This window comes from Mus caroli, chromosome X (assembly GCF_900094665.2).
Source record: "Mus caroli chromosome X, CAROLI_EIJ_v1.1, whole genome shotgun sequence".
NCBI classification, from domain to species: Eukaryota; Metazoa; Chordata; class Mammalia; order Rodentia; family Muridae; genus Mus; species Mus caroli.
The window spans coordinates 157,831,006-157,843,419 of NC_034589.1; the positions used below are offsets into that span (position 1 = coordinate 157,831,006).

The 12,414-nt window shown below is 37.2% G+C and overlaps 1 protein-coding gene across 2 annotated transcripts in view; it reads left to right on the forward strand.

Annotated features, from left to right (window-relative positions):
• Mid1 (midline 1) overlaps positions 1-12,414 on the forward strand; it is a 329,163-nt gene that overhangs the window by 125,845 nt on the left and 190,904 nt on the right. Inside the window, exon 1 of one of the 2 annotated variants that reach the window (XM_021152957.2) lies at positions 7,666-7,895. The exons of the other annotated variant lie outside the window; for it this stretch is intronic. The gene's annotated coding sequence lies outside the window, so the exon portion shown is untranslated. Of the gene's footprint in view, positions 1-7,665; positions 7,896-12,414 lie in introns of those variants that run through there. 2 annotated transcript variants of the gene reach the window in all.

The window sequence follows — 12,414 nt, forward strand, 5'->3', positions numbered from 1 at the left end:
AAGAGATTAATACTAGGTGTCTCAGGATATGTATCCACTTTATTTTATGAGATAGTGTATGTCATCGAACCTAGAGCTCACTCATTGGCTGGTTTGTTTAGCTATTGAATTCCAGGAATTCTCCCACTACAGCACTGAGATTATGGGTATGTACCACCATACCTGAGTTTTACCTTTGTGCTGAGTATATGAACTTGTGTCCTCAGGGTTATGCAGTGGACACTTTATTTACTGAGCCAGCTCCTTAGCTCTGTTTTGGTATTTTTGAAATAAAAGCACTTGGTATATAGCCCAGAATGGCTTTAAACAGAAGCCAATGATTACTGGTATGTAATGCTATATTGTTTTATAAAAGGTGGTATAATTATTATAGATGTACTTTCAAAAAATAGCATTAAAACTTCACATTTACCCAACATACATGTTAAACCTTGTCAGACCTACCAAGAGAGAGAATGTAATCTGTGACACCTTTCCTTGGACCTCGGTGAAATTTTGTGAGTGCCCCAATTTGGCATATGGAATCCCAGATGACTTCTAAAAGAGATTATAAAAGATGATATGGTTCCTTCCTAGCTGTCCCATGGGACTCTTATTCCAGGAACCTCGCCAGCATGCTATGAGAAAGCCTGACAGTCTCAGCTGAAGTCTCAGGCAAAAGCCAATATCAACTGTCAGGATGTGAAGAGCAACTCTTCAGATGACTCCAATGTCTACAACATTCAACAAATCACAGAGCACAAGCATCTGTACCGACCGAAGCTTTCCAAAAACCACAAATTTGTGAACAAAATATACGTACAGGGCTTGCTTCAAGTCATTAGGGGTCCAGGCAGCTTGTTAAGTCATTAGGTGTCCTCACAATTTGTTACACAATCATGGACAACAGTATCAACAATGTGTCTTTGAATGACCATACCACATTTTTGTAGGCAGTTACTTATTTTTAGAAACATATATTATTATAAAGTATTTTTTTCTGTTTTTGTTTGTTTGTTTGTTTTTTTGGAGACAAGGTTTCTCTATGTAGCCCTGGCTGTCCTGGAACTCACTTTGTAGAACAGGCTGGCCTCGAACTCAGAAATTCACCTGCCTCTGCCTCCCGAGTGCTAGGATTAAAGGCGTGTGCCACCATGATTATAAAGCATTTTATTTTTGTTTTTGTACTTTGGTTACAAAATATCACTAGATTATACATCTCTAGGCACAACAGTATATAGAACACTGTTTTCTCACTATTAATATTTTAGAAGTAGAAATGCAGTCTGAAGACTATGCACGTCTTAGGAAATATTGAGGTGAGTTTTAGTAGTTCAGTTTGATGTAGTTAAATAGTCTAAAGACATATGATTTAGAAATAGTTAGACTTAACAGGACAAGGAGGTGGCTCAGTTGATAAAATGCTTTCTGCCCAAGTATCAGATCTAGAGTTTGGATCTTATGCACTCATGTAAAGTGCTAAGTATTGTTGAGAGAATATCTTATGTCTGTATGGATATGACAGCTGTCAATAATAAATCTGATGGCCTATGGCTTAGGGACGATAAAGGAGGTGGAACATCCAGGAAGCAGAAGGAATTCTGGCATAGAGCCAAGCACAGGAAGATTTGCCCAGGAAGATGTGATGAAACCGACGCATGGTACCTAAGCACAGATAACCCCATGGCAGAATGTAGGTTTAAAAAAGTGGGATATTTTAAGTTATGAGCTACTCAGAGAAGAACCTAGCTATATGGCCAAGTTATTTGTAAATATTTTTGAGTCTATTTCTGGGAGCATGGAGCTGGGAGGAAGAACTGAACCACAAACGATGGCAGTGTATTCAACAAAAGATTTTGCCTCAAAAAAGTTATGATGGAGACTAAGTGATAAAGACACCCTGACCTCACCCTCTAAAATATATGTACACATCACATACACATGTGCAGTTGCACATGCATATGCATGCATCCATATATATATATATGTATATATATATATATATATAAACATGAATGTGCACATGTATACATATCACAAATACATAGGCACATGCAAAGAATAGTGACACATTCTTGTAATCATAGTGCTTTAGGAGACTGGAGGGAATGGAGGCTTGCAGTTTTGAAGCTAACATAGGCTATAAGGTGAGACTCTAGTTCAGAAATGAAAGGAAGAGAACAACAAAAATTATAATGTACCTACAATGGTTTTTGCAAAATAAATCTTTAAAAACTCAATAATGAAAATGACAGGTCGCTGCATATTAAAAAGAGAATTTAACTATCATAAAAGATAATACATTCTACTATTTCAAATGACAAAAGTGATCATGCAGATATGAATTTTGAAGGTGTCCTAATTCTGTTCTCATTCTGTCTCACACAATCCTTGGACAGGCCTCAAATTCACTTGGTCACTTAATATCCCACTCTTCATACTACAGTAACTCTTACTGATGACTTTAAACTGCTAGAACTTAAAAGTCCCTTCACATCTAGAAACTTCCCATGTGATTTTTACAGGTCAGGCAGTTCTTTTTTTCTTCTGTGTCAGTTTATCAATATTTTAAAAATAAAAGATAACTATAAATTACCTGAATCCTCTTAGTTTTATATGCCTGGGAGAAATAAAAGTAGAAAATATTTTTTTAAAGTTTTCCTGGGGAAATCAAGAGGTTTAATTAAATATATCATAAATTAGATACACAATAATTATAATTTACAACTATAATAATTGACAGTTAACAGTCATTACATTTTCAAAGTTGTCAACCATTGTTTAGTCTGAATTTCCACTTATAATTGTGTGTGTGTGTGTGTATACACATGTGCACACACATACACATGAACATATGTGGCCTGAACTCATGTAGCTGAAGCTGTCCTTGAACTCCTGGTCCTTCTGCCTCCACTTCCCCAGTGCTGGATTTACAGGTTTGCACTACCATGACAAGCCAGATAATTCTGCTGGAGTCTAAAGACAATGTTCTCTGTAGGGAATGACTCAATCCATACTGCCATGCAAAGGTCTCAACTGGTTGCAGAGAAAAGTCAATAGCTGGGTTAACTGATATATTTATTAGCTAATAATAGCAAGTGTAAGTTAAAAGGCAATGATTTTATATTACTTAGAGCAAATTTTTTTTGATTTCTAATATTTTTTAAAGTCTATTTTCTATTAGATATTTCCTTTATTTACATTTCAAATGTTATTCCCTTTCCTGGTTTCTCCTCCGAAAATCCCCCATCCCCTTCCCCTCTCCCCCTGTTCACCAACCCACCCACTTCAGCTTGCCGGACCTGGCATTCTCCTATACTGGGGCATAGAGCCTTCATAGGACCAAGGGCCTCTCCTTCCATTGATGACCGACTAGGCCATCCTCTGCTACATATGCAGCAGGATCCATGAGTTCCACCAGTGCTGTGGCTCTTCTAATGTCAAATGTTTATGTGTGTGTTACTATCTTCTCATGTCATTACATTAACAATACTTATATCTGAAGGTGGATATCATAGCTTACAAAATGCTTGTCCAATTTTTGTTCACTGTTTCATCTAATCTTCAATACAAAACAAAAGGATCAGCATTGCTTTTAAAAATCACTCGATTGGTGAAGTGTGTGCGATAAAATGAAGACATAAGGCAGACACAGCCAGAGCTGAAAACAAATGTTGTATTATTATCTCAAGTCAAGCCCTTTGAAAGTAGAAACCAGAGAAGCCCACTCCTTCCCCTAAATTTGTCACTTATATTATGCTAAAATGATACCACCCACAGGAAGAGTAAATAAATCTTTTCTGTAAAGGCCAAATGGTAAATGGACTCAGTTTTGTGAACCATCTGGTCAACCACCACAACTACATACCTTTGCCATTGGATTTTGGTTGTGAGCCTAGCCTTTAATGGCTGAGCCATCTCTTGGTGCCCACCTATGCCACTGTAGTCATAAGTAGTCATGGCTGTCTACAAATGAATGGGCATAGGTGTATTCTAGTAAACATCTGTTTAAAAAAATGCAGAGGGCCATAGTGTGCTAAGCCTTGAGCCGTTATATACAGGGATAAGTAAAACACAGAAAATGCCATGTGTGTTTCTGTTATTTCCATTTCATTTACTCTTTCCCTTTATGAGAAACTCTGTATTATAACATGTATCTTTTAGTTCTCTCTCTGTCTCCCCCCTCCTCATTTCTGTTCCCCCACTAATCTGTGTACCTTCCTTGTACCCTGATCTCCATACCTTTTGTGTGCACTTGGTTTTCATTTCCTAGGCGCATATATATATTAGTACATGGATATCTGGCATTCATTTTTTTCAGTATCATAGTACTTTATTATATAGCTCTGTCACAGACTTGTGAATTTGCTGCTGGAACTTGAATGGTTTCCGTTATATTACTTGTACATGTGACATTTTATTATTGCCCCAGTGTTTGTGTGGAATAATTCTCTAGAAATAGGACCAATAGCAGAAAGACCCAGTCATATGCAAATTTGTTCCAGACTGCAATCACATTCTATCAGCAACCCACTTGTAAGAGGCCCTGTGTCTATAGAACCTCATTAATAATGAATGGATTCAAACTTTTACTTTTAGTCTACTTTTAGTCTCTCTCTCTCTCTCTCTCTCTCTCTCTCTATATATATATATATATATATATATATATATATATATATATCTTATATATAGCCCAGTTGAACTCCTGATCCTCCTGTCTCCACCTCCAGAATAATGGAATGACAAGCTTGTGGCACCATGGCAGACTAGGAAACCATTTCTAATCTAAAATAATAATAGTAATAAATGTGATATTAAATGATTTCTAGTAAGTCTGGACCTTTATTCAAATACTTTATCTTCACAGCTGTTTGCATCTAATTTAACTGTAAGATCTGCTAAATTGCACGTTACAAATGGCAGTAGTATCAGTGGTCAATGTTCAGATGAGAAAAGAAGAAATTTCTGTTTTTGTTTGTTTGGGCTTTTTTTTTTTTTTTTTTTTTTTTTCTGAGACAGGGTTTCTCTGTGTAGCCTTGGCTGTCCTGGAACTCACTCTGTAGACCAGGCTGGCCTCAAANGAACTCACTCTGTAGACCAGGCTGGCCTCAAACTCAGAAATCCACCTGCCTCTGCCTCCCAAGTGCTGGGATTAAAGGCGTGTGCCACCACCGCCCGGCAGAAATTTCTATTAATGTTTTTTAAATTAAAATGTGTTTTTGACAAATTATTTGTCTCTTGTCTTATGATCTTTGTCTATTTTTCTTTGGATTGATAGACCTTGCAAAGTTTCAATACTAATTACACATGATGGATATTGGCTATCTGTCTTCAGTAATTTGGTTTTGTTTATTTGACTATTCTGTTTTCTGACCATGAAAAAAATAATTCTTTGTTGATATATTTATTGACTATAAGTAAATAAAATATATAGAATTATAAATAGAAATGCAGATGCAGACATTTGTAGTAGACATAAATATCTAGATTTTTCATATCCTCCATGTGCTGAACAGCTGAGATGAATATTAGATGAAAGTAATAAAAGGTCGGGCTGGTAATTTTTATGAAAAGGTACTTGCTGCCATTCATGACAATCTGAGTTTGACCTTGGGAGACACGTGGTAGAAGGAGACAATGAATTCGTGAAAGCTCTCCTCTGATATTCACATACATGTCATGGCATGAGTGTCCCCACACATGTACATGCAAAATAAGTAAACTGAGATATAATTTTAAAATGAAAACTTTAAAGAGGATAATAAAGACAGTGGTGAAACTTTGAAAACTATTATGTAATTTTTTTTGCAAAAAAAGTTTGCATCAGAAGTTCAAATGAATTTGTTGAGTGTCATTTTAAATGTTAATGCCAATGTGATATACAATGAAAAGAAAAAAGATATGCAGCAGAGCCACATGGCCAAGATTAATGTATGAGCTGCCCATTATACAATAATGGATAGGAATTTTTCCTCCCTTTATTTCCTTCTTTTATTTCTTTCTTGTTTATTTCAGGATGAACTCTCATATAGCTCAGGCTGAGCCTTGTATATAGCCCAGTTGAACTCCTGATCCTCCTGTCTCCACCTCCAGAATACTGGGATGACAAGCTTGTGGCACCATGGCAGACTAGGAAATCATTTCTAATCTAAAATAATAATAATGATAATAGTAATAATAATAATAATAAATGTGATATTCAATGAGATCCAGTAAGTCTGGACCTTTATTCAAATACTTTATCTTCATAGCATTTTGCATCTAATTTAGCTGTAAGATCTGCTAAATTGCACGTTACAAATGGCAGCAGTATCAGTGGTCAATGTTCAGTACTAATACAAAAACTAAATGTTAAAAAAATGTCCCTTTTGAAGGTGATTATTATTCTGCTCTCAGATTACAAACTTTTAGAATATTGTATTCTGTGATGTTATTTTGTTTTATTTGAATGCTCTGCTCAATTCATATCCGACCTCCTTCCATTTCCCCAGTAAAGGAGGGTGAGAAAATTGAAGTTTAAGTCAGATAACTTAAATATGCGCTTTGCACTCCATGCTTATTTTTACTCTTCAGTTGGCATTGTTATTAAACAGAGGATTTTTTTTTTCCTTTTTAAGGAGCCGAGGCAGGACTGGGACTTGGGGTGAGGGTACAGCCAGAGCTGTGATGTCACAGATTGCTTTCTCTCTTGGGAAACTCATCCATCAAACCGTCACCTCCGATTCTGTGTAGGGTCACTGTGGAAAGAGGCAGCATGCCTCAGTTTAGGCATACTGAAGTGTCAGTCTGTAGTGAGGCTGCTGGTGTGAAGGCGATTCATTTCATTTCAAAGGCCCAGTGGCACGCAGCCCAACACAGGCGCAAGCACAGTGCACTCCTTAGAAATAATGACTCCAAACAGCCTTCGCTCTGAAATGTAGAACTGTGCCATCTGCTTGTCTCCTCTGTGATTTATTCGCTTCGCAGTTTTAAATGATGTAGTGAAAAGGTAAGACTTCTCTTTTAAAAATTAAAAAGAAAGTCTGTAGTATACTTCCTTTAAGTTACATAGAGATTCGAATTTATAGTATAAATATAATTTAATAACTTATGTTTGGCCCCTGTTCTGGGAATATAAGGTAAACTTTTTGTCTTTGTTTTTGAAAAAAGACCATGCCTTACAACTTAGCAGTTTGAAATTCTTTAATATTTTAAAGGCCTGTTTTTAAAAAATACTTTTTGTAAAAATTAATATTCCTGAGTATGTTTGGTGATAAATTTATACTTATGTGTTTGATATCCTACTTTCCCTTGCTCTTTTCAGTTCATTTCCAGGTTGAGGATGCGTTAAAAACATGTAGTCATAATACATTGCCAAGGGCTCTTTTTGGTCCAGCCCAGTGTAGGCAGATCCTAGCTGGTTGCTCCATAACTCCTTGGAACTCTTTCTCTTCAGGAAGGAAACATGGAGCTATAAAATTCAGAGGAAGTTTGAAGCTGAGGCGTTCCCTGAGAGACAGCAGAGCTTCTGGCAGCCACAGAAGGGAGCCAAGGCTCACCTGCATGCCTGTCGCCTGTCTTAGCCTGTCATATTCCCGCACTTGCTCTTGCTGTGTGCTCTGCTCACAAAGGGGTGCAAAGGGGTTCGAGGACTCAGAGGACTGGCCTGGCACAAATCAGGAACAAGAACCCTCCTCTTTCCCTCGAGAGAGCCGCTACTGCAGAAGTCATTTGGTGTGTGTGCTGCTTCTTCTTGTGAGAGGATTAGAGAATTAGAAAAGGGCTTTGTGAGAAAAATCCTGGGAGAGGTCGCTGGGATGAAAGCAAACAGGGAAGGACGATTTCAGCTCTGCTAGCCCCCCCACCCCCAGTCAAGTGGCCGAGTTGCTTGGCCTCCAGCAACTAGGGATTTTCTTCCATCAACATTGGAGACACTGGTAAGGCATTTTTTTTTCTACTACACTAGGAAGCTATTGCATACGGTTGTCCTTTGAAGTGCAGTGCGGGATGGGGGTTGGGGGGGTGGGGTCCTAAGGAAGGAAGTTGGTTAGTGATTCTGGGGACATCCTGCATTGTCTCTGCCTAGTGTATGAGAACGTCGCTGTTCACTGCACAAAGGGCTTGTGGCCAGAGAACAATTTCACTTCTCCGAAACTTGATTAGCATCACTTTTGAGTAATGGACTGAAACAAAATGGGTGCACATGAAATCACTAAGGCCTATACTGGAATTCACTTATCGGCAAGATAATCACATCTTAAAGCCTTTTTATCTAAAATTGAACAGTGTGGGAATATAACACTATGGGAATTGGTGGTGGTGAAGGAATCAGACCTTTTGAGAAAATTCTCAATTATTTATGTTCCTAGGAAAATATATTTTACCCTTGTGTGTTTTGTTGCATTTGTAACTAGAGCTATGTGGGCCAGAATAGTGGCTAGTAACCCAAGTACTGCCGAGAGTAAGTTCCAGACAGAATGAGAACAGGGTACAACCTTCCCAGAAAAAAGTGGGGTGAATGGAATTTGGCCTTTCTGTGCAGAACATCCTATTTTATATTTATTACACATAGATTTGTGTTCCCTGGAAAGAAGAAATGAGCAACCTGCCATTACATTCAGAGGGGGAGGTAGCACACCCCTTCAACATTTTCCAAGATTCTGCTACGCATACAGCCTAATTTGACAACTGATGTAATTCCTTGATTTCACTGTTATTTTTTGGAGTTGATTTTGTTGATTGTATGAAGATGCAAATATACATTATTTATACTACGTTTAAATGCTGTTTTAATGTATGGATACACATATCTCCTTTTAGTTCCTCCTGAGATACTTAAATGTAAAGAGTTCAAAAAGACAGTTATTTTGTTTGAGCCAAAGTGTTCCACAAGCAATATACTGAGGAGTACATTCAGAGTTTGAAGGTGTGTACAGAGAAGAAAGCAGTGGCCAATCAGCTAGTCGAGAAGCCTCTCCTAGTAGCTACAACCAAATTGCTGAAATCTCTGTTCACCCCTCCCCCCACCTTAAGGAAGGACAGCATAAACATTTTTGTTGTTGATTCTTTGAAAAAATTTAGCTGCTGCCTAATATAAGAGGCTTACTGCATTTCTTCCTGTTTACTAAAATCAAACTAAAACCTTTGCTTTATGAAATGTTCTGGTGTTCAATGTTTCTTTATAAACTTAGTGTGTGTGTGTGTGTGTGTGTGTGTGTGTGAATGCAGTTAATTATCATTCTAGTTGATTCTGCTTGCTTGGAAATACTGATCAAGTATAACGATACCTCTACTAACTATGTAGGTCCATAACTTTGTCTTCAGTTAGAAACTAGGTCCATAGGATTTTTTTTCCTAATTAAATTGCAGTATTAAGATGGCCTGATTATTTTCAAAATTGACTATATATGTCATTTTTAAGTAACATTCAGGGTTTTAAAATATATAAATCTAAATAAATTTCTCTACACCCATATTAATGGGAAAATTTAAAAATATGGTCTCTCTAAAATGAGCTAATGATTTGCCAAAAGTAATTCAACTTCCTTTCACTTACAGAGGCTTTCCCTCTTCTATCAACTGGAAACATTAGCTCAACCAAATAGTTTTCTCTTCCACCTTTAGGAGTTGCTTAGAGAGTGCTGGCAGTTAATTGGGGGAGGGGCTGGGCGTGAGATAACAGTAAATCAATTTATCTGTGGACTGTGAGGATGCCTCTGAGCTTTGCAGGTTTTGATCAATGTTATTCACTATTCTCTGCTCATTCCACTTTGAAAGACTATTTACTTTCATCATATTTGAGACTGAGAGCATGGAGCTTATTAGAATTGATTTTCTTTCCAGGTTGATATTTTAAAATACTTTGGCTGGTAATTTTTCACTACCACCTTCTGAGATTTTCATTCATCTGGCATATATTATTGAGTGTCTGTCGTCACCAAGGCAACCCGTATTTGCTGTGAAACATGAAGACATTGTTTTGGTGGAGCTTGCTGCAGAGGTAGCCAAGGCCAGGGGCAGAAAGACCATCTCTCGATGTTCACATGATTGTTTGCCCACTCATGTGTCTCAATTGCAAGTGTGTTTTCAGTAATAACAGAAAACACTAATTCTTCTGAATTACTCATATATTAAACTATAATACTTAGAACCTAGAAGTGAAGCTAATCAATAATCTTCTCACGTAGCCTGGGACACTCTGTGTGTTGTTCTCATTGATGGACATTTAAATATTTTTTTCAAAAAGATTTCTTCTGAATTAATCTGACCATTGCATAAGTTGGGGAAGCAAAGATCAAATATTTTGTAAGAATAATCTATATACCCTATAAATTATTATTCTTTTCCATTTTCTTTGCAATATCATGTTTTGTGTTAGATGACTTCTTTAAAATGTTAGGATATATCTCAAGAATATGAGATTTATGATTATACTTACAAGAAAATGGGAATTGTGATAGGTAAATACATAAAATTTCTTGGATTTACCATGCACCAGATATTTTCCCAAGTCCTTTACAAATATGTTACCATCTACTTTGCTCAACAACACTGAAAACTGGATGCAATGCCCATTTTAAAGATGAGGGGACTTAGTCCTTGAGAGCTTAAGAATGGAGTAGATTATGCCATGTGATAACTGAGGTAGCAGATAAGGATTCATCACCTCTTCCATCAATGCTCTTTTGAGTTCATGTCTCTGTTGCTCTTACCACTCATCTTAGCTTATTTCAAATACCCTCCTGCTTGTTCTCTTGAAATTCTCTGTAAGCAGATATATTTAACTATGGACAAGGGAGTCCCTATACATAACCTTGTATAAGAAAGTGCTTTGTTGCTAAGTGTGATGATTCATACAGCAAACTCAGGAAACTGAAGAAGTAAAATTGGCCCAAGTTTGAGGCTTACAGAATGAGTTTGTCAATTCAATCTGAACAAAAGAGTAAGAATCTGTCCTTAAAAATAATGAAAAACAAAAAACAAAAAACAACCCTGCTTTTGAAGCTTCAAGGAAGAAACCCTATAGTTTTTTTTAATTTATTTTTTATTTTTTCTTTTTTTGTATATTTTGTTAATATACATTTCAAATGTTATCCCCTTTCCTGTCCCCCAAAATCCTTATCCAACCCCCCCTGCTTCTATGAGGGTGTTTCCCCAACCACCCACCCACTCCTACCTCTCCACCCTGGTATTCCCCTACAGTGGGTAGTGAGCCATCATAGGACCAAGGGCCTCTCCTCCCTTTGATGTCCAACAAGGCCATCCTCTGCTACATATGCAGCTGGAGCCATGGGTCCCTCCATGTGTACTCTTTGGTTGGTGGTTTAGTCCCAGGGAGTTCTGGGGGCCGGGGGTGTGTGTCTGGTTGGTTGGTTTTGTTGTTCATCCTGTGGGGTTGCAAACCCCTTCAGCTCCTTATAGATTTTAAAGAATCAATATATTAGACTGGCATGTAAAAATGAGAGGTTGACTTGGCTTTCTATCATGTGTACCTAGGATTCAGTTAGGTAACTGGTAAATGGCACCAGTCCACATAGACACTGGAATGCATATATGTATACTTTGTATAGAGAGCTCTTAACTCAGCTTCACTTTCTTCTGCATCCACTGCTCCCACCTGAAGTTACTATTTCTAAAAACCAAACTCATGTCAGACTACTAGAGAAAAATGATTAATAAATGTCCTGATAATCTGTTATATTCATAGTACTGTTATTAGTTTATTTCCACATCCTTACCAATTGCTTTGTATATCAACATATTAGCAAAAATATACCAAAAAGTAAAAAACATAAATTTATTGTATTCCTGACATTCTAAAGCTCCCAATAGGAGTAAAGTTGAAACACTGTCATAGTAGTGTTCCTTCTGGAAATGCTAAATTAGAATTTAGTTTATTTTCTCTGCCTCTGAATGTCACCATCATTCCTTGTTTTCTGGTTCTTCATCTCTTAGAGGTTTGTCCCATCAAATTATTTTTCCTCATTCTTCATCCTCCTTCCTTCTAATATAGAAAATTATTGCATCAAGACTACCAGACAGATAAAATAAAGTATCGCATTTTGACACCAAAGATTCAGACATTTAAGTGCACCTATCTTTGTGGGGTACATTGTTTTCAATGCCTTGCATTTTAAATGTAGGTAGGGAAACATTGCAAGCAGTGAAAGTGCCATGGTACTTTTACTAATATGGTAATATTAGAAAGTTCACTGACAGAGACTTTTGTAGATGGAGGCCAGCTACAATGGAATATAGGAGAAAAGTTAAGAGTGTGGTGGCTTCTCAGATTCTGCTGAGAAGATAAGAAAGACTTTGAGAGACATGGCAGATAATGCTTTGACAGAAAATATTATAGTACAAAATCATTCAGGTGAATAATTGGGAGGGAGAGAAAATGGATGACTCTAAGAAGTTATATGTATGCTGCCATAAGAGCTGGTGCTATTGCACTGT